Source organism: Pleurodeles waltl, chromosome 8 (assembly GCF_031143425.1).
Source record: "Pleurodeles waltl isolate 20211129_DDA chromosome 8, aPleWal1.hap1.20221129, whole genome shotgun sequence".
Taxonomy (NCBI): Eukaryota; Metazoa; Chordata; class Amphibia; order Caudata; family Salamandridae; genus Pleurodeles; species Pleurodeles waltl.
Genome location: NC_090447.1, coordinates 40,742,936 through 40,764,334, shown reverse-complemented (window position 1 = coordinate 40,764,334; position 21,399 = coordinate 40,742,936).

The following is a 21,399-nucleotide window of genomic DNA, read 5'->3' as shown; positions in this document are numbered from 1 at the left end:
CTTCTGAGCTCAGTTTCCGCCAGACTTTTGATGTCGTTGGTACTGGCCCGGAAGAGGTGGCGGAATGTCTGGTCGTAATATGGTGGGTGAAACATTGACTTCCGCCTTGCTGTAGGCGGCTCCTGCCGTGGTGGCTGTTTCCACCCTGGCGGTCGTTGTGTACATTGGCTGTCTTACAGAGATCCTTCTGCCATGGTGATAATTTGGCGGTAAATAATGCCAGCCTGTTGGCGGTATTAACACCACTTTATCACCGATCGCCAGGGTGGTAATGAGGGCCTTTGTCTTTGAGTGCTAAATAATATGAGATTATGGGGGTTATTCCAACTTTGGAGGAAGTGGTAATCCGTCCCAAAAGTGACGGTAAAGTGATGGATATACCACCAGCCGTATTACGAGTCCATTATATCCTATGGAACTCGTAATACGACTGGTGGTAAATCAGTCACATTTGGGACGGATTACCACCACCTCCTCCAAAGTTGGAATAACCCCCTATGTATTGTTGAATAACATCATGAATGCATTTGCAATCTTTCATGTGCCCATTTAAACTACTATAATTTCTTGACTATGTTGCAATATTTATAAATGTTTGTCTTTCTATAAGAGTAAAGTATAGTTAATTTGCTGAAGTTTCTAGGAGATAATGCATAAATTCTGTATCAAGAACGTAGTCTTAAATAAAGTAGAAAACTTTTCTAAAGTATTCTTTTCGGATGGTCACCATCCCTACACTTTTTGAAGCTTTATACTGTTGTTTTTGACCTGAAAGTGCACTGAGGCCTGCTAATCAGACCTCAGTGGCAGTGCTCTTCCCCTTAAATTGTACTATGATTTTGCAAAACCTGATTGGCAAGGACTTCACCACCCCTGTAAGGCCCTATTAATGGTATCAGTGGTACCCAGGGCAGGGATGTTAAAGGGGTCACCAGGGCTGCAGCACTGATTGTGCCACCCTGTGACCCAAGTAAAAGCAAAGCCTGAAGAGTTTCCATGTCAGCCTGGACAAGCAGCTTGTCTGCTCAAGTTTGACTCCGCCCACACCAAGTACAGGCAGAGTCACTTCACTGCCCATAGCACAGGTTCGTCACCCCTAAGGCAGGCCTCCTATAGCCCAGGAGGCACGGTGCACTTGTTGTGAGCGTGGACGTATATACATGAGCATTTATGACCCTGTGATAGCATTTAAAACTTAATGGTACCACAAGAGACCAACGGTCCATGGGATAACATGGGATGGCACCTAGGCAAACCCCAGATGTCCATCTCCATAGTGGCCTGGCCGATTTCCCCCATGTTTCATACCAAACACCCTGTTTTTTTAAACCTAAGCATGCTTCTCATGCCCAGGATTAGCTAGGATGTACCCTGGTGAAATCCTGAGATACACAAAGTTGCCAACGTTCTCTTGCCTTGGCAGGCTCCTTTGAGCCATTTGGCTACCCTCCTGCTGGTTGTGCTAGCACTTCCCCAGGACAGAGACATAGGACCTGGGCAGGAAGGAGCTCACAACTCCTCCCTCCCAGGATGGCTACTGTTTACAATAATCAAGGTGGTGAGCCCCAAAGGTTTCCACCGCCCTTGATATGTAATCTCTTGCCCCCCACTAGACGACAAAGCTGTTCCCGCCTTGTCCAAGCTGACAGGTGGGAAATTTAGTTAAGCAGGGGGCATACACCTCCAAGAGGCTAGCCACACTTCTAGGTTGGGCTAGGAGTTCTGTACAGCCAACTGAAGATTCTGCCTTGTAGGCAAACCTTGATATTAGAGAATGGTGGCCAGAAAATTGAGCTATTCCCACAGGAAGTCATCACCTCAGGGGTGGACTAGCCCCATGAACCAGTAGCCCATTGGCCACAGCCCCACACAACCTTATCACCCCCTAAACTAGGATTCAAGGGGCTCACCTGGCATCAGAACCTCAGTTCTGACGTTGAATCTGAGAGAGGCACAAAAAAGATGCCGTCACTGACAACAGGACTTGGAACTCAGCCGCCAGGCAAAGAGGGGACAATTAAGTGCCCTGAGGAGACCATAGACTGGAATTGTGTGATTGATGTGTGCCTGTGGTGAAAACTCATTGCTCCCAGTAAGAGGGACTCGAGTGGATGCCCCAGAAACTAAAGCAGACTACCCTGACTGGTGGAGCCAGTCACCTGCAACCTGCAGAAAAATCGTCATGCTGCATCACAAGAAGTGCAACATGTTGGGCCCCTCTTGAGTGAGCCCAAAGAAAGTTGATGACCCCAGGAGCAGTAGTGAGGATCACACCAAGTTTTGAGCTGCTACACCACTTCTGACGACCTCCAGCCCATGGACTACTTTTGGCACTGCCAAGGCTTGTTTGTCACAAGCCCGGTAACCGACCCCTTCCTGAACGCCACTGTCTCAAGAGCAACTCCCAACAATAGAGACCAACATTTGAAATGACTCCACTGCTGAGATCCTGTATCCTGAAGAAGTTGACTTCAGAAAAGTGGCAAAGCCTCTTTGGCATGACACTTCCGTGATTGATAGATACAAGGCTACCTCTGCACCCAGAACTGCTGGACGTGGTAGCAAAGTTCCAGTTGTGCAATTCAGGTCCTGGGACCCCAAATGTTTGTAATCTCCAAGGGTAGAGTGTAGTTCCTCCTTCAAGTGTGTTTTTTGGATCCTGTTAGCACCATTCACAGTCAGAGCACCTCTTCACCCAGATTTCTTGGGAAAGTTAATGAAATACTGTATGTTGAGACCTGATCTAAGGACCTGCCAGACCTTAACTCCAGGTGAGTTCTACAGAACTCACCCCACAAGTGACCAATGGCACACTGTGGTTTTCCCCCTATTGACTTCGATGGTATCCGTTTGACAACAAAAAATGCATCTATTTTCAAATTCTTATAGTTGTATGTAAGATACAAAGTTTGTTTTGGTGCCTACAAGAGAATAAAAATCTGCATTATTTTTCTATATTGGTTCTGAATTTATTTCAAGGTGTGTAATTTACTTATCATCCATGTGGGTGTTGTGAAATGTTTTACACATGTTCCTCTAAGTACCTGACTGATCTTTGCCGCTCTACCAGGATTGAGCGTAGGTTTAACCGGTGAACCTGAGGTCCACTTCTGGGTATTGTGTTAGTATTTCATGGTGTGACCCACAGCCATACCACATAATATTGCCAACTTGCTACAAAAGCATAATGATCCTAAATAAAAATTATAAATTTGTCTGTGTATATTCAGTTCATGAACTGTTACTTAAAGGTCACAAAGATCACTTTACCTCTAAGAAGGTAAAAAGAATTTCCAAATAATATCTGTCTGTGACTCGGTTGTGACAAGGAATCATTAATAGGTTCCTGTAGAAAATTGAGGGGTGTGTGCCTCATCTCATAAAAAAACAATCTAGTCTCTTAACCCCTAAGCTGCTGGGCCTCTCTTCCCCCCACCCAGTACTGAGCCCTTTTTTTGGGATACTTGGGGGAGTTTGCACTTAGGCCTTCATAACTTTTCATCCACATAAGCTATCCTCGTCAAATTTGCATCCTTTTTTTCCAACATCGTAGGAATTCTAAAGGTACCCAGAGTTTGTGGGTTCCCCTGGAGGAGACTAAGAAATGAGCCAAAATAAAGCAAACATTTAATTTTTTTTTCAAAGAAATTGGAAAAAGGGCTGCCGAAGAAGGCTTCTGTTTTTTTCCCTGAAACAGCATCAACAAAGGGTTTGCAGTGCTAAAATCACCATCATCCCGGCTTTCAGGAATAGGTAGGCTTGAATCAGAAAACCACATTTTTCAACACAATTTTGGCATTTTACTGGAACATAGCCCATTTTTACTATTTTTTGTGCTTTCAGCCTCATTCCAATTAGTGACAGGAATGGGTGTGAATCCAATGCTGGATCCCGGAAAGCTAAACATTTCAGAAAATTAGACAAAATTCTGAATGCAGCAAGGGGTCATTTGTGTAGATCCTACAAGGTTTTTCTACAGAAAATAACAGCTGAAATAAAAAATATTGAAAATGAGCTAAAAAAAACAGCCATTTTTCTCGATGTTTTACTCTGTAACTTTTTCCTGCGATGTCAGATTTTTAAAAGCAATATACCATTACGTCTGCTGGACTCTTCTGGTTGCGGAGATATATAGGGCCTGTAGGTTCATCAAGATCCCTAGGTACACAGAGCCAACAAATGAGCTGGATATTCCAATGGGTTTTCATTCTATTACAGGTATGCAGCAATTAATTTGTGAAATGTAAAGAGTGAAAAATAGGCATCAAGACAACCTTTGTATTTCCAAAATGGGCACAAGATAAGGTGTTGATAAGCAGTTTTTATTTGCACATCTCTGAATCCCGGGGTGCCAATACTAGCATGTGAATTGCAGGGCATTTCTCAAAAATACTTCATTTTTTACACACTGGCTTACATTTGGAAGGAAAAAATGTAGAGAAAGACAAGGGGCAATAGCACATGTTCTACTATTCTGTGTTCCCCAAAGTCTCCAAATATAAATTGTACCTCACTTGCATGGGTAGGCCTACTGCCCGCAACAGGAAACGCAACATGGACACATCACATTTTTAAATTGAAAACTGACGTGTTTTTTGGAAAGTGCCTAGCTGTGGACTTTGGCCTCTAGCTCAGCTGGCACCTAAGAAAACCTACCAAACCTGTGCATTTTTTTAAACTTGACACCTAAGGGAATTCAAGATGGGGTGACTTGTGGGGCTCTCACCAGGTTCTGTTACCCAGAATCCTTTGCAAACCTCAAAATTTGGACTAAAAACTGTTTTTCCTCACATTTCAGTGACAGAAAGTTCTGGAATCTGAGAGGAGCCACAAATTTTCTTCCACCCAGCATTCCCCGAAGTCTCCTATAAAAATGGTACCTCACTTGTGTGGGTAGGCCTAGTGCCCGCAACAGGAATAGATCACACAACGGTCAATGTTGGTCCTTACATGAGGGCAACTGTTGACTCTGGGGTGATCCATTCATGACACATATACTAGGTACAGGCACGCAAGTGGGGTAGTGTTTTTATCAGGATAGGTGGTGTGGTAGTAATTTTGTGGATCTCAGCATATTCCTGTAGTTAGTGGGACAGAAATGCAAGACAAAATAGATTTTTTATTTAACATTTCAACTCTGCAGGGTATTCTGGGTAAGAAAACTTTGGGGAATCCACACAAGTCACACCTCTTTGGACTCCTCCGGATGTCTACTTTCTAGAAATGTCTGGGTTTAGGATGTTTCCCTATATGGCCACCGAGCCCAGGACCAAAAACAAAGGTGCCTGCCTTACAAAACCAGTTTGTTTTGTGATAGATAATATTGTTGTCTCCACAATACGATTTGGACAGTGGAATTTGGGGCTGAACTAAAACGGGGAGCTCCCAAGAAAGCACTCTCTCTCTATGCTTGCCGCCGCATGCACCTGCTCTCTGGGTTGGGCTAACCCGCTATTGTCCCCTTGCACAGACTGTGGTTGCTATGGGACAGCAGGACTGTCCTCATCACCTCCCTCACAATCACTGGAAAAGGAATTATCGAATGGGACTCCTCCAACTGAAAAACCACTTCCAGAGTCTGCGCCATTGTCCTATCCCTCAGATGCTGTCTCAGTATCTGCTGTCTCTGTCTCTGATCCTACGTCCGAGCTGTCCTCTATAACCCGAGTGAGGGATTGAGCAGCAGTCATCCAAATAGATGCCATCTCTGCTACTGGCTAAACTGTTGTTCTAAAACACTAGCCTACGTAGACAGTCACAAAATTGCTGGTGTGTGTGTGTGATACGTGCAACAGTAGAGGTCAACTTACTTTTGCTTTTTCCCTCAATCAGTGCGTTCTTTCAAGACACTCAAAGAATACCTTGTCACATACCAATCCTCACAGTCTTTAGCACCTCTATAGCCCAGTCCAACAATCATTATTGGTGCTCCCACTTCCATGACCTCCTCCTCGGATTCCCTCACTACCACACAGCAAAAGTATCCTTCATCTCTCCATAGCCCCCCATACATTTCATTTGTATTATAGCACAGGTAATGGCTGACTTTACTAATGTACTTAACTATTAACATAAAATACTGATTTGATCTTTGCTTTAGGCATAGGTTATGTTATGTTATGGGTATTTTTAGAGCACATAGCTACCCTGAGGCCTCCCAGAACCTAAGATAGAAATCTCCAACAACTAAACATAGGGAACAGATGTTAATAAAGCCAGGTTTTTAGTAGCCACCAAAATGATAGCTTGTGGCTAGTTTGCCAAAGAGAAAGAGGCAAGGAATTCCAAAGCTTAGCACTGAGATAAGCCATTGACTTTCCACCCCATTTAACTTTTTTATTGGAGGAATCACTGCTAATACTGCTGCTGCTGATTTAATTTGTCTGGTTGGTTTATGCAGGGTAGCTAAAGTACTTAAAAAAGGAGGACCCTTAGCATAGAGATCTCTGTGAATACAACAGAGTGCCTTGAACTTTAATTGTTGTTCAATGGGGAGCCAGTGTAAGGCTGAAAGGGCAGGTTTAGCCGATTGATGTCTGGGCACGTTGTAGAGAAGGCGAGCAGCCGTATTCTGGACCACTTGCAGTTTCTTTTTAACATAATTTGGGGAGCCTAAAAACAGGGCATCCCCATAGTCCAGTCATGAAATTATTAATGCTTGTACAATGAGTCTCTTTCAAAACCTTCCTGATCATGACCTCTGTTTTGTCTCCATTCAGCTTGAGTTTACACTCTGCCATCCAGTTGGAGACTGCCCGTAGGCAAGGGGCCAGCCAAGAGTCAAAAGAGTTGTGCGAAGATGAAAATGAGACTACCAGCTGAGTATTATCCACATAGGATATCAGCGAGAGCCCAAATGGCTCCATTATCATTGCCAGTTGTAGCATATAAATGTTAAACAATGTGGGGCTTAAAGATGAGCCCTGAGGTAATCCCCAATGGCTCTTAAAGCTACTTGAGTAGAAAGATTGATTGAGTACCTAGAAGGATCTTGTGTCTAAGAACTCTGTGAACCACTTTAGTGTATGTCCTGTAATTCCGATTTCCCTCATTCTATGAAATAGAGTAGTATGGTCTACAGTGTCAAAGGCCGCACTGAGGTCAATGAGCACGATTGCAGAGACCATTCCCTGGTCTAATCGTTTCCTGACTTCTTCCGTCATTCCTATCAGGGCAGACTCTGTACTGTGAAATGGTCTAAAGCCCATCTGGGATGGATGGAGAATCTAATTATCTTTCCAAAAAGTTTATAAGTGAGTATTAACATGTTTTTCAAGAATTTTAACCAAGGTTGGAAACATTGAAATAGGTCTGTAATTATTCAATACTGATGGGTCCAAATTGGATTTCTTAAGCAGCGGCTTTAACATTGCATGCTTCCAATGTGATGGAAAAAGGCCGCTGGCCAGTGACAAATTCAGTAGATCTGTCAGCATAGGAGCTATTATTGATGCTCCTTGGGCTAAGATTGATGGAGGCGCAGGATCTAAAGGAGTACCAGATTTAAGCGTACTCAATAGTGTTACGGTCGTTTCTATACAAAGAGGAGGGATCCTAGCTAGGTTAGCTGTATCCATAATGCATTGTCCACTCCCCTCCTGGGGGCGGTATGACTGTGTGGGAAAAGCTGAATAGATATCTGAGATTTTTTTTGGGAAGAATGAGCCTAGCTCATTGCTGTGTTTGAAGGAGGCTTCTAAGTCTTCGGTTTGAGCATGAGGGAATACAATTTCCTTTATTACCCTTAAGATTTGTTTAGGGGAATTCTCTGTCTGTTCTATCTTTGTCGCATAATAATCACTTTGCGCCGCTTTAATTTCCACATGACACTGTCTGATAGCTGCCCTATATTCTTTTTTGAGTGAGATGTCATAAGATTTCCTCCATTTCCTTTCTAGGTGTCTATAACCTCTTTTTAGTGATTAAAGATGAAGAGAGAACAAGGGGGTCCTTTTTTTCCGTTTACCGGCTCGCCTTGCTGTACACGGAAGCATAACATCAAGGCAGTTGGCAATCCACTTATTAAAAGCTTCTAGAGATATAAACCATATAAACCTTCTGTGCTAATTTATGGCATCAAAACTGCCACTAGACAAAAGTCTGATCATTTTGTAGCAGAAACATAATCACAAGACGCACTGTTTTATTGCTGCCTAAAAGCTACAGTTGAAACACGTCAGTTGAAGTATTTGCATTGCTTTGAAGACGCAAGCTGCAACTGCAAGACTACTGGTGTTGAATATATATATGTGTATATATATATATCCACATGCACATATATATATATATACATATATATATACAGTATATCACTTTTATATGTGGGTCTGGGTTTCCTTGGGGACGATCGCGGCCCTAGGAAAACCACACACGCATTGACAAAAGTGATCTATATAAATGGAGCCCAACAGCGTGCTGATGTCACAAAGGGGCCGGTGGGGGGTTGTGGGGTGGCGGGGGTCCACGGAAGATCTTCCGTGTCTCCCTGGGTATTTTTAGGAAAAAAAATCCACTGGTCGTGAACCGCACCAGAGAGGTAGTATAGGATTTAAGCAAAGGGAACACGAGAGCCACAGAATCCACAACGTATTGGCATCTAGATAAGACGCATTCTAAATTCCAGGTGGTACTATCAATGATTCATGCTACATTCCGAATGTGCGACTGAGAGAAACACAGATTGGTATAGTTTGACATTGCTGAAGAAAATAGATATAAATTCTCTAGGATTAGGGATACCATAATAAAACTGTGCTCAGTATCCGAAAAGACAGATGAGCACATTCTTCTGAATATTAACATTGTACTGTGTGAACACTAACCATAACAGTAACACGTTTTACTCAGAAAAGCATTACCAAGAGAACCTATGCCTCATACAGATCCTACTTTATGGACGTAAGGGTGTCACAGATTATGAGAAGTACAATTCTCTAGCTTTCATTTGCTTGTATAGTCAGTCCCACCTGCTGGCTCATCAGTCTGTGTTTTAGGGTTAACCTTTTATTAATGTCACTTAAATCATGATCCCGATGGCTCACCTGTGATTACAGAGCCAACCTCTCACCTTGCAGTATCGAACTAATATAATGTTTGGCTCTATCAAATATGTTTCATGTTTTCAGTCATTTATAGCTCCCTCAATGAGCTAAAATGTGAGGGGTCCTGAGTTGATTTGTAAAATAAAAAATCTATCCTAGGACACTTCCAAAGACCTGGATGCAGTTCCCTTCCAGTGTTTAGCTCAATTCCACCCTTCATCAACACTTAAATAGGAACTTCCAAGAGCAACCTCAAAAATCAAACAGATAGATAGGCAAACCATTGCAATGATGTACGCTCATCATCCATCTACACAGGAAGAAGCACCACAGGATTCTCCATCATCTATCTGCACAGGAAGTAACATCAATATTATTTCCCATCATCCATCTGAGCAGGCAGTGAAATCACTCCTCCCCTATACCAGGACCTATTTACTAGCTGCCACAGCGTGGATATGCATCAGGTGTTCCGCTAGCATGGCAAAGGCAAGCCTTTCTGCCCCAGTCTGCACCTGAACCACTCCCAGTACCAGGAGACCTGGTCCTCCCCTCTTCCACCACTACCAGGCTGCGACCATCCCCACTCTCTTTGCCAGGAGCTGCTCCACTTGCACCACACAACATTGAGGTAGCATTCTCCTGCACTTCCTGCTTGGTGTCATGCACTTATCTATACCCAGCACTTACTGCACCTGGGGTGACAGCACCTAATACCCCACTCTCTAGACCTGAACTTCCAACTGGAAGACCATGCAGACTTCAATTCAAGAGCACTCATTGAAGACATCAGAAGTCCCCACCTCACCCAATGAGTAAGCTGGCCTACCCATGTCACTGGACACCTCCTGGACCCTATGTTCACCATGTCAAGAATATTAGAGTCAATGTGTGCACACGAGTCCATTGGATAAACCACACCTTAATCAAGTTCAGCAGTACCATCCTGTCCAAAAGCATAATTACTGTCATCAGACCAGCCCACCAAAACTGTAACACTGAGAAGAACTAGACCACCCACCAACCCAATTAGAACAATATCTCTCCAAAATCATCAAAAATTGTAACAATTGGCAAAATCCCTGGCCACCTTCAAACACAGCTATACAACAAGATCCATACCTCTGGCCATTTAGCACATGAAGGAACTCAGACTTATAAAACATGACTGCAAACAACTGAAGCACAGATTAATAAATGAGCCAGGACAATGCAGACAGGAACACATTCAAATCTTCTCCAAGAGGATACCACCAAATGTTATAAACCATCAAAACACTCCTCTAACAGGCCACATCTATGCCAGCACCAAGAAATGAAAAGAACTTAACCATTGTGAAAGATTTCACTTCATCAGTGACTGCCTTCAACTCAATCATACCCTCATAGGACCTCTATGCTAATCACTTTCAGTTCTTCAGCAACAGAATCGCTGCCATTTACAGCAATGTGAACCCACAACTGGACCCAACAAACCTTGCCAAGCACCTCCTGATCTTATCCAAAGAACCAGTGCTAAAAACGTGACCTGTCACCACCTCAGAAGAAACTGTTGCCACCAAGAGGGGCATCCATTTGGAGGTCCCATTGGACCCCTGTCCCAAACACATCTACTGCAGAGCCCTGCAACAAATCAGCTCCGTGCTCATTCCCATTCTGAATATCTCCATAACTACCATGACCTTTTCAGATGCTTGGAAACAGTCAACTATCCTCCCATTGCAAACCCTTCAAGGCTGGCAAACTACATACCCAGTCAAGATCTTAGAGAAAATCATCAACAGACACCTCACCAACTGACCATTAACTCCTTAACACAACTCAGTCTAGTTTCAGACCCATACACAGGATGGAAGCTACTCTCATCACAGCCACAGATGACTTCTGCATGACTCTTGATACAGGAAACACAGCAACCCTCATCCTAATGGTCCTCTGAACAGCATTTGACACAGTCTCTCACCTTATCTACAGCCAACGCCTACAAGACATCAGAATCCCAGGGCACACACTCCTTCCTCATGACCTCATGTGCATAGTTCCTCCTGGATCCACAATAAGTCCGACCCTCTTCAACGCATACATGATCCCTCCAGTCAGCATCATCTGCCTTTGAAACATTGACCTACTCTTCTATGCCAATGGGGCTCAACTCATTCTCTCCCTCACAGACAGGCTGCCTAGTGCATAGGTCAAGTTCAATGCCTGCATGTCTGAAATTGCGCACTGGATGAAGACCAACTTTCTGAAGCTGAACACTGAGAAACCAAAATAATGATTTTTGGGTAGATCGCATCATTATGGGAATCCCCCTGTTGGCCAACAGAACTAGGACCAACACTGCCCCACACCCTCACCAAGAACCTTAGGATCACCATTGACAGAAAATTCAACATGCACACCCAAGTCAATGCTGTCACTGCCCCATGCTTCTATACACTAAGAATAACGAGGAGGATTTTCAAATAGTTCTTAATCAACACCCGGAAAATGGTCAAACACGTCCTAGTCACAAGCAAGGTGGACTACGGGAACAACCTGTGTGCCAGGATGCAGAAAAATCAGAACTCTGCATGCAAAACCAATCTCAACCTCGGATACCACATTTACAACACACCATACTTGAAGGAGCTCTACTAGCTCCCCATTCACAAATGAGCACAATTTAAGATCTTCACCCACACTTTCAAGGCACTACAGAACAATGCCACAGCATGCCCCAACAATCATACCTGCCTTTACAAACCTTCCAGATACCTCTGCTCGGCCAAACTCGTACTTGCACACATTCCATACATACAGAAATCTAGATCCAGCAGTCAAGCCTTTTCCTACATTGCTCCTAAAGTGCAGAATGACCTGCCACCACATGTAAGAACCTCCTGCTCACTTCTTCAATTCCACAAGAAACTGAAGAAATAGCCTTTCAAGTAGTGGAGGAGTGATGGAGACACCATGCAAATTGACTTATTTCAGTCCAGCATGATTAGTCATATATATATGTGTGTGTATATATGTATATATATATATATATATATATATATATATATATATATATATATATATATATATATATATTCATATATATATATATATATGCACACCTCTATTCCTGTTGCAACCTAAGCATTTATTGTATACAAAACATGGCTACAACCAGTCATCCTTATCCTAATGCATTTTGGCTCCATATAGCCTTGTTCACAGGTGCACCAGAAAATGCTGGGGGGCACAGGGCGGGGCGGCCGCTGCGCTGCCCACAACCATGTCCTGGGCAGTGCAGGGACCCTCTCTCCTATTGCCTATTTGTTGTTTTTCGACTTGGAACTCTGTGCACTTTATCACTGCTAACCAGTGCTAAGGTGCATGTGCAGAATCCATAAACATGGTAGAATTGGCTTACACCTGACTGGCACATCTCATTTACTTAGAAGTCCCTAGTAAAGTGATATACCACATACCAAGAGCTGGTAAATTAAATGCTATTAGTGGGCCTGCAGAACCTTCTGTGCCACCCACTTAATTAGCTCTTAAAATATTTCAAAGGTCTCCTATTGCATTCATCTTGGACAATTACTCCTTTGGCAAGATTTAAACTCCCTTTTATTTGATATGTCACCCGTACAGTGGGACATAGACAACCCATAGGCCAGTCTGCATTGTAATTAATAAGTTGGACATGTACATCTAAGTTTTACATTTCCTGGTAGTGAAAAACTCACAAAGTTGTTTTTCACTGCTGAGAGGCCTACCTCTCTCATAGGACAACATTGGGTTACCTCAGTACATTTAATAAAAGATAACTTTTGTTTGGGAGCAAATGGATTAGTCACGTTTGGTATCTGAGGAGTTGTAATTTAAGGTCCTCTTTCATGGTGAAGTTGGATTCTAAGTCACAATTCTGAAAATGCCACTTTTAGAAATGTTTCATTTTCTTGCCCTATCCATTTGCAGCCTGCAGCCTGCTCCTGAGTCTTATGACTTGGTTTAGTTGGGAGTTGGTCTTTGTGTTTTCCTCCGAGGCAGCCACACAATGGAGGAACTTGGTGTGCCTGGATAGGATCTTTCAGGAAGGATAGGGGTGGAGCTGTCCAAAGCCAAGCCTGCACTTCTAAAGATTTAGCCATGCTCTTACACAAACAACTTCACAATATCCTACTGTTCCTTCAGACAGACTGGCACTAGGAAAGGGAGTCAGGAAATTTCAGACAGTTCTGTGAGGAAAAGCCTCCAGAAGATTCTCATACTTCAAAGGATATAAAAATAGGACCCTCAGACCAACTCGTCAGTACACTCCTGGACCTGTGAAAAATATAGAAGAAGGATGCCCTGCTGCTTGAGGCCTGATCTGTTTGATCCAAGTATCAGATGACTGAAATCCTCTTCTGATCCACAGGGACACAACAGGAACCAGGGGCCAGATGTAGCAAACCATTTGCGTCTCGCAAACGGCGAAAATCGGCGTTTGCGAGTCGCAAACGTGGGTTTGCCATGCAGAAATGCATATTGCGAGTCGTTACCGACTCGCAATATGCATTTCCGACTCGCAAATAGGAAGGGGTGTTCCCTTCCTATTTGCGAGTCGCAGTGGGATGCAATTCCATTTGCGACCGCGTACGCGGTCGCAAATGGCATCGCAGTTACCATCCACTTCAAGAGGATGGTAACCCACTTTCAAATTGGAAGGGGTCCCCATGGGACCCCTTCCAGTTTGTGACTGGACCCAAAAATATTTTTTCAGGGCAGGGAGTGGTCCAAAGGACCACTCCCTGCCCTGAAAAAATACCGAAACAAAAGGTTTCGTTTTTTTTTTAAGTGCAGCTCGTTTTCCTGTAAGGAAAACGGACTACACTTAAAAAAAAAAAACTGCTTTATTTAAAAGCAGGTCACGAACATGGAGGTCTGCTGATGTCAGCAGGCCTCCATGTTAGCGAGTGCCTATACTCGCTATGGGGCCGCAATTTGCGACCCACCTCATGAATATTCATGAGGAGGGTCATTGCGACCCCATAGCGAGTCGCAGTCGGTGTCTGAGACACCGTACTGCATAGCAATTTGCGACTTGCAAATTGCGAGTCGCAGGGACTCGCAATTTGAAAGTCGCAAATTGCCGATTTGCTACATCTGGCCCCAGATTCCTCTCTACAACTGCCCAGCTGATCTGCTGAAACTGGACCTGCCTGGACCTGTAAGTGGTCCTGTCTGAGCCCTGCTGGTCTCAGCAGGAGTGGTTTCCTGGTCCCCAGAGGTGCCTCCAATACCCTTGGTGTGTCATCAATTGAGTTTCGACTAGAAGAAAAGGAAAAATCCTAAAGTTTTGTGCTCTTTGTAATGGCACACAGTCCTGTTCATGCCAAGATCTTGCTGCCTGTCCTGACCCCAGATGTGAAGCTCCAGGGAACATAACTCTTCATGCTACAGCAACAAACACTGACAACCGGTAAATCGAAATCTACACTTCTTACTACAGCATCAACAGTCAGTAGTGACTGCCAACACAAATCTGCAGTAATAACGAACCATGCCTGACAGGATCTTTGCACAGCAGTGATGACCATTTGTGAAGCCCCGCCTTCTCTTCGAGTTACCATAGCAATCATCTGTATCATTCTCCCTTCTCCATATGGCCTCCTCCACCGTGCACTAAAATCTTCATGCCAGACTTGAGAAGATAACTGGACTAAAGTGGTATCTGTATATGGCCCGTGCTTCATCACAGTTGACCTGAACTTGTGAGCACAAGTGGCGCTTTGGTGTTTTTAGGTACTCTACTTACATTACAAATTTTCAATTGCATACCTCCCATTCTAATGATTTTGATGTTTTGATGTCAAATACATTTTAAAAACATACTCTATTTTTCTAAATTGGGGTGGGATTTCTCTGATGATGTCTCTTCACTTCGTTACTGTTTGAATGCTGCATAAATACTTTACAAATTGCCTCTAAGTTAAGTCTGACTGATTTTCTACCAATCTATTAGAAGGTTAAGCACAGGTTAAATAGTGACTTTTTGTTATTCACGTGGACAAAGATTGCAACTGTTACTTGAGAAGGGTTTTGTTTCCCTCAACAAACAACACAATTTTTCACAACTCTGGTGGATGCTGCTCTGTGTTGGTCCTGATTAACCAGATTTGCGTCTGTGGAGAAGAACATAGCACAAGCCGCAATGAAGGATGGGTAGGCGGAACGCTTGGAGTATCACTCTCTGGAATTTTGCAGCACTACATAAAACCTTTGCGAGATTCCGCAGAGTTCCAAAAAACTGGTGGAATTAGGTACTGTTAGGCATTGGGTCTCTAGTTGGAAGAGGCATACAACCTATCCAAGTAGGAACCACAATCCTAGTCAGGGTAAGCCACAACACAACCTAAGTTATCCAGTGCTCACCCTCCTTTAGCTTGGCACAGAGCAGGAAGGCTTAATTTAGAAGGCAATGTGCAAAGTATTTATGAAATACCTCATACAGTGACAGGAAAATAGATAATATTTATCTGAATAAAATAAGATTAAAGCAACAAGAATCCAATATGCACAATACAAGAAATCACGTTTTAAAGGCTTAAATAAGTCTTAATCCACAAGAATTAGTGGTTGTATCCTTTTAACAAACCGTACCTGGGATGCGTAAAAAATAACGATGCAGAGGGCCACAGACGAGATGATTCATTGGAAAATAAAGCGATGCATCAATTCTTCTGGTGCTGTGAGGGTGATGCATTGATTCTTTCCTCGCAGGCAATGTGATGGCTCCTTACTGCAATGCAGGGATATTTTGACGCCAAGGGACGATATGTAAAAAATACAAAACATTCTGGGAGAATGAAACAGGTAATGTATCGATCCGGTAGGTGATGTTGTGATTTTTAGCTGCGAGACAGGTGCTGTGTCGATTTTTGCAGGTGTTGAATTGAATTTTTCAACACAGTTGATTTCCTCCCTAAGAGTCATTCTTCGATGGCCCTGAGACTTCTTAATAGGAGGCAAGCTCAGTCCAAGCCCTTGAAGATCACTTGTGGAGGAAGGCAGAGTCCTTCCAGGAGAGACAGGGAACAGCAGGGAAACAAGCAGGAGAGCACTATTTCAAGAAAAGCAGTCCAGATGAGCAATTTGGGCAGCATGGCAGTCCCTCTGACAGAGTCCAGTTGTAGGTCCAGAAGTGTCTGATTTTAGGGGATTATACATCCAAATGAAGCCAAGTCCAGTCTGCCAGGAGATCTGTTGGGGGTTGTATGTCCCTTGTGTGAGTTCAGGCCACTAGTCTTTAAAGTGTAAATGAAAGCCCCTCCATCGTTCCTGGCCATAAAGACCCATCATTATGAAGATGAATGCACATGGGGCTGAGTCTCCTGTGTTTACTGCTGTCTGGGTGGAGTGCACAAGGGGAGCTGTCAACCAGCACAGATCAAACATAGATTGGAGGCAGGCTCTAAGGTACAAAGAATTACCTACTTTCTAAAAGTGGCATTTTTATAATAGTAATGTTAAATCCAACTTCACCAGTAAGCAGGATTTCCCACTACCATTCCAACCATGCCAATCATGACAAAGCCACTCCTTTCAGATCAGAAATTACCAAGTTCAAGTATATAAGGGACTTTCCAATGCTAGCCTGTAAGAGAAAGCTTCACAGTAGTGAACATGACCTTGGGAGTTTTTCACTAACCGGACATGAAAAGATTACAAGTACATGTCCTGACTTTTACTTACACAGCACCCTGCCATATTGGATACCTAGGGCCTACCTTACAGGTGACCTAAATGAAATAAAAGGATAAATTAAGACTTGGAAAGTCGTTTTAAAGTCGAAGTGGCAGTGAAACTGCACACAAAGGCTCTGCAAAGGTGGGCCTAAGAGGCTAGTTATATGGGTGGCACAATCAGTGCTGCGGGCCCACTAGTAGCATTTCATTTACCGGCCCTGGTCCCATTAAGTGCACTTTACCAGGGATTTATACATAAATTAAATATGCCAATTGAGTAGGAGCCAATGTTACCATGTTTAGAGGAGAGAGCACAAGCACTTTAGCACTGGTCAGAAGTGGTAAAGTGCTGAGAGTCCTAAAACCAGCAAAAATGAGATCAGAAAAATGGAGGAAGGCAGGCAACAAGTTGAAGGAAGACTACACTAAGGCTGTCATGTGTAACAGGTATGTTGTGCTGCTTGGGCTGGGATGTTTTTTAATATTTTTTAAATTTAAAAAAAAAACTTTGGGCCTGATTTATACTTTTTTAGCACTGCATTTGCATCATTTTACTTTGCGCCTCTTTTGCACCAAAAAATGACAGAAATGCGGCACCAACAAAGTATAAATCAGGCCCTTTGAATATTGTTGTACTCTGGTTTTAGATATAAAATAATATCATCAGCAAAGAGCCTAATTTTAGGCATATCTGTTATGTGCGACGTGCTCTCCCTCAAGCTAATTTGTTTCAGAGCCAGTGGTTCAATAAAAAAAGCAAACAATATGGGGGAGAGGAGACAACCCTGATGGGTGCCTCTGTTAATTGGAATTGTGCCTCTAATCTTTGAGTTAATTATGATCCTAACCTGGGCTCCTTGGTATAATGCTCTCATCATTTATGTAAATTGCAAGGGGAATCCAAATTGTATAGGACTGTATGACAAAGCGTCCCAGTTAACCAGATCAAAAGGCTTCTCTGAGCCTAACATTACCATTACTGCACAAACTGTATTGGACGAAAAGTAGTTGACTGCCTGAACTAGGAAATTAATAGTTAATGACATTAGTCTATTAGCTACAAAGCCATTTTGATCTATATGAACTAATTGTTGTGTAGCCGGAATTGTTGCCCAAACCTTTGATAAGATTTTATAGTCTGCTTTGAGAAGATGATTTGAATCAGGCTTAAGCACGTTTTTATCCTTCTTTTAAAAACTCACTATTATTGATTCTTTAAATGTTGAAGGTATTCCTTCACCCTCTAATATTGCATTGTATAGGTCAATCATAAAAGTAACTAATTCCTCTGAGAAAACTTTATAAATGTGGGAAGGCCATCACTGCTACATGCATTTGCACTTGACATCTTTTGGAGAGCTCCCTTTATTTCAGAGGATGTAAACTTCTGTACTATAACTTTTTGTACAGATAATGACATCCTGGGTAATGAAATTGACTTATAATACTGCTCGATTTGTGAGAGTGAGAGTATATATTATGCTATAATGCTGCATGAAAACCTGATCTACAACCTCCTCCTGTGAAACCACTAAATTCGTCTTGGAGTCCTAAATTTGATGAATTGTCTGTTTATCCTGCATTAGGCGAGTAGCCCATGCCAAATATTTGCATATTTGTTGACCTTCCTCATATACCTGTTGCGGATAAGCCCTTGAACTAGCTACTTCCTCTAGGATAAAAAATCCCTTAGATCTAGTCCGATTGAGATTATGCTTTGCAGCGTCCAGGCCCCCTACTCTTATACAGGCCTCTGTTGCCTGATCTACAGCCAACTGAATTTCTCTAACTTGAAGCTCTCGCTGCTGATTACCAGATGCCTTGAAAGATGTAGGGTCTCATTATGAGTTTGGCGGGTGGCAGTGGCCATCCGCCAAACTCTTTCCGCCATCAGGCCGCCTGTGCTGACTGAACCCTGCAAGCCCTATTAGGAGTTCACCACAGTGCCAGAGGGTGGAAACAGAGTTTCTGACTGCCGGCCCTGCAGTGAACAGAGCCTTAACATTGTAGCCGGCTCCTAATGGAGCCAGCTGCAATGTGGCGGTGCGGCAGGTGCAGCAGAACCCATTGCGCATTTCACTGTCCATAATTCTGGCAGTGGAATTTGCTACGGTGCTGTGCATGGGGGTCCCAGCACTGCCCATGCCAAGTGCATGCGCAGTGAAAGGGCCTCCTGGGCCCCCTGGGCCTCCCATTCTGCCAGCCATTCCATGGCGCTGTAAACAGCCATGGACAGGCTGTTGAGCAATGCCAGCCGGTGCACCCTTGGCTTTAAAAATGTCATTCATGCCTCTTAACTCTTTCCTGCATCTGGCTAGCAAAATGGGCATATCCGAAAAAACCCTGAATGAAAAATGATCAGTTGTATGATACATTTTATCCTTAGTTGCCTTAGAAAGTATCAATTATTTTATTATGTAGTCACCAAAGTTCAACAAGATAGTTCTTGGATTTTGTAAGTTTGGATTCTGGGTGAAAGGAACCTGATGTGCATGCATAATGGTGGAGTCTGGTTCTTTAGAGGGCATGCCTGGGGAGATAACTTGCTAATCAATGAAGTTACTACTGCTACAGCCAACTTCCCCCTTTAATGACCCTCTGGGATACCAACAAAGGGAAGATTTGACCACCGTGACCTGGACTCTAAATCATCAAATTTGGTACATAGGTCCTCGTGCTAGAGCTGTAATTTAGAAAAAGCAGGATCCAACTAGACCTTATAATCTTCGATCTCAGAGACTCTCAGCTCTACTTGAGCCATTCTAGTACTAAAGTTCTGAAGACTGGTACTCAACATCCAGATCTGCTATTTTGTCTGCTTATTGGCTTCCTCCTGGGAAAACCTCATTACATGGAGGTCACTCAAAATCTGCTGCGATAAAGTCTCAAATGAAGGTGACAAAGGTGATAGTACTTTCATTTTTTCTCCCATGACCTTGCTGGAGGCAAAAGTACCCTCAAAACCAATTACTATAGAGTCTACTGTTTCATTTTCTAAACCTTGCTCTGCTTCTCTCATTCTGATCAGGTTCTGACTCCAGCGCTGACTCTGAGATGAATCACTAGTTACTTGTGTCCCATTATCCTGCACCCCCAAGGACAAGTTTGACTGACACTGATGCTGGTGCTGGTGCTGATACTGATGTGTTTTGGGTGACTGTGCACTTAGAAGCCTCAAGCTCTTGCTTGAACCGTTACCCTCAAATATAGGATAACTTTCGGCTGTCTTGACTGCTAGTAGATCCTTGGGGGAGCCAGTCCCCTCTGAGACAGCTATCAGGCTATCAATTGCTTTAGCAAAATAGGGGGTAATACCTTCAGTTGATACCTTATCTGTTACACCAAGTTCATGAGACCTACTGATTGGACGCAGCAGTAAAATGTCTCCAGAGGAATCACCACCAACTACAGTAATTCCTTCCAAATTTAACAGAAAGGATGATGTTGGTGGCAAAGTCATTGTAACATCTGGGTTATGGTCTGAGAGGCCGCCTAAGCTAGTTCCACTGCCAGGGCGCTTTGGGTGTGAGCTCATCATTCCGTTCTTGTGAATTGATGATTCAGACAATTTCAGGACCTTTGATGGTTTAGAGGGCTTGGCTCCCACACGTGCTCATATTGTCATATCCCTTGAGAGTCTCTTCATCCCTATCCTCTATCAATCAAAAACTGTGTTTTTTGGAGAATGATTCTCCATACGCCTTATATGAGAATCGGAGATGCGTGCTGAGATCCTATGAATTACTAAGAGGTGCACTTCTACTGCACCCTCGGATTTACACTAGGTCAAAATCTGTAAGATAAATAAAGCACTACAACCTGGGAAGATATTATCCCTCAATTATCCCTTAATATTGTCTCCTTGTAGAGAGGAATAATGATTATGGGGTTTTTATTGTTTTAATAGCAGTGCCACATTGCCTTCTAAAGCAGTGCCAATCTTCTACTGTTCTGCCCCGCCCAAGTACTGAAATGACTGTCTCTTTACCAGCACCTAGTTACTCATGAGATTCAATATCCCGCATGACATTCAAATTAATACTGCGCCTTCACACTCAAAAGTACACTGTCCAAGATTCTGCAGCGCCACAAAATATATCCCTCAACTATGTACACAATGAAGCTCTATGCAGCTCTATGTAGATCTATGCAGTCTCCAATCATCGTCACTTACCACGTCCTTCTCATCCTTTGCTGGCCAGCCTGTGCTATACAGCGGTACCTTACTGTTTGCAATAATGAATCGTCATGGTGCCTCATTGCCTCATGGTGCTTCTTTGTGCAGTTTTATGCCACCAGTGCTCCTCGGTTTACCCATATTGCACTGCTGCACTTCCACCAGCTTGCAGGTTGCTTTGCTGCTCGTTGCTCATGGCCTTGTTGTGCCTCATTGTGCCGCGTTATGCCAGCGCTACTCTTCTGCTTACTGATATTGGGCTGCTAAACGCAATCATCACCTTTACAGCTGGTTCCGATGTTGCATCTGGCGTCTTGCTGTAACAGCGCCTACCGCACCTGCCGCCATGTTGGAAGTCCTCCTTCCCTCAAGCTCCGCCTCTGTTATGGGAGCACGACAGGATCTCCCAGTTGTGCTGAGTTTAAGTGTTGGGAGCTCATTCCACGCTGCAAAATCAGCATGAACCACATTACAT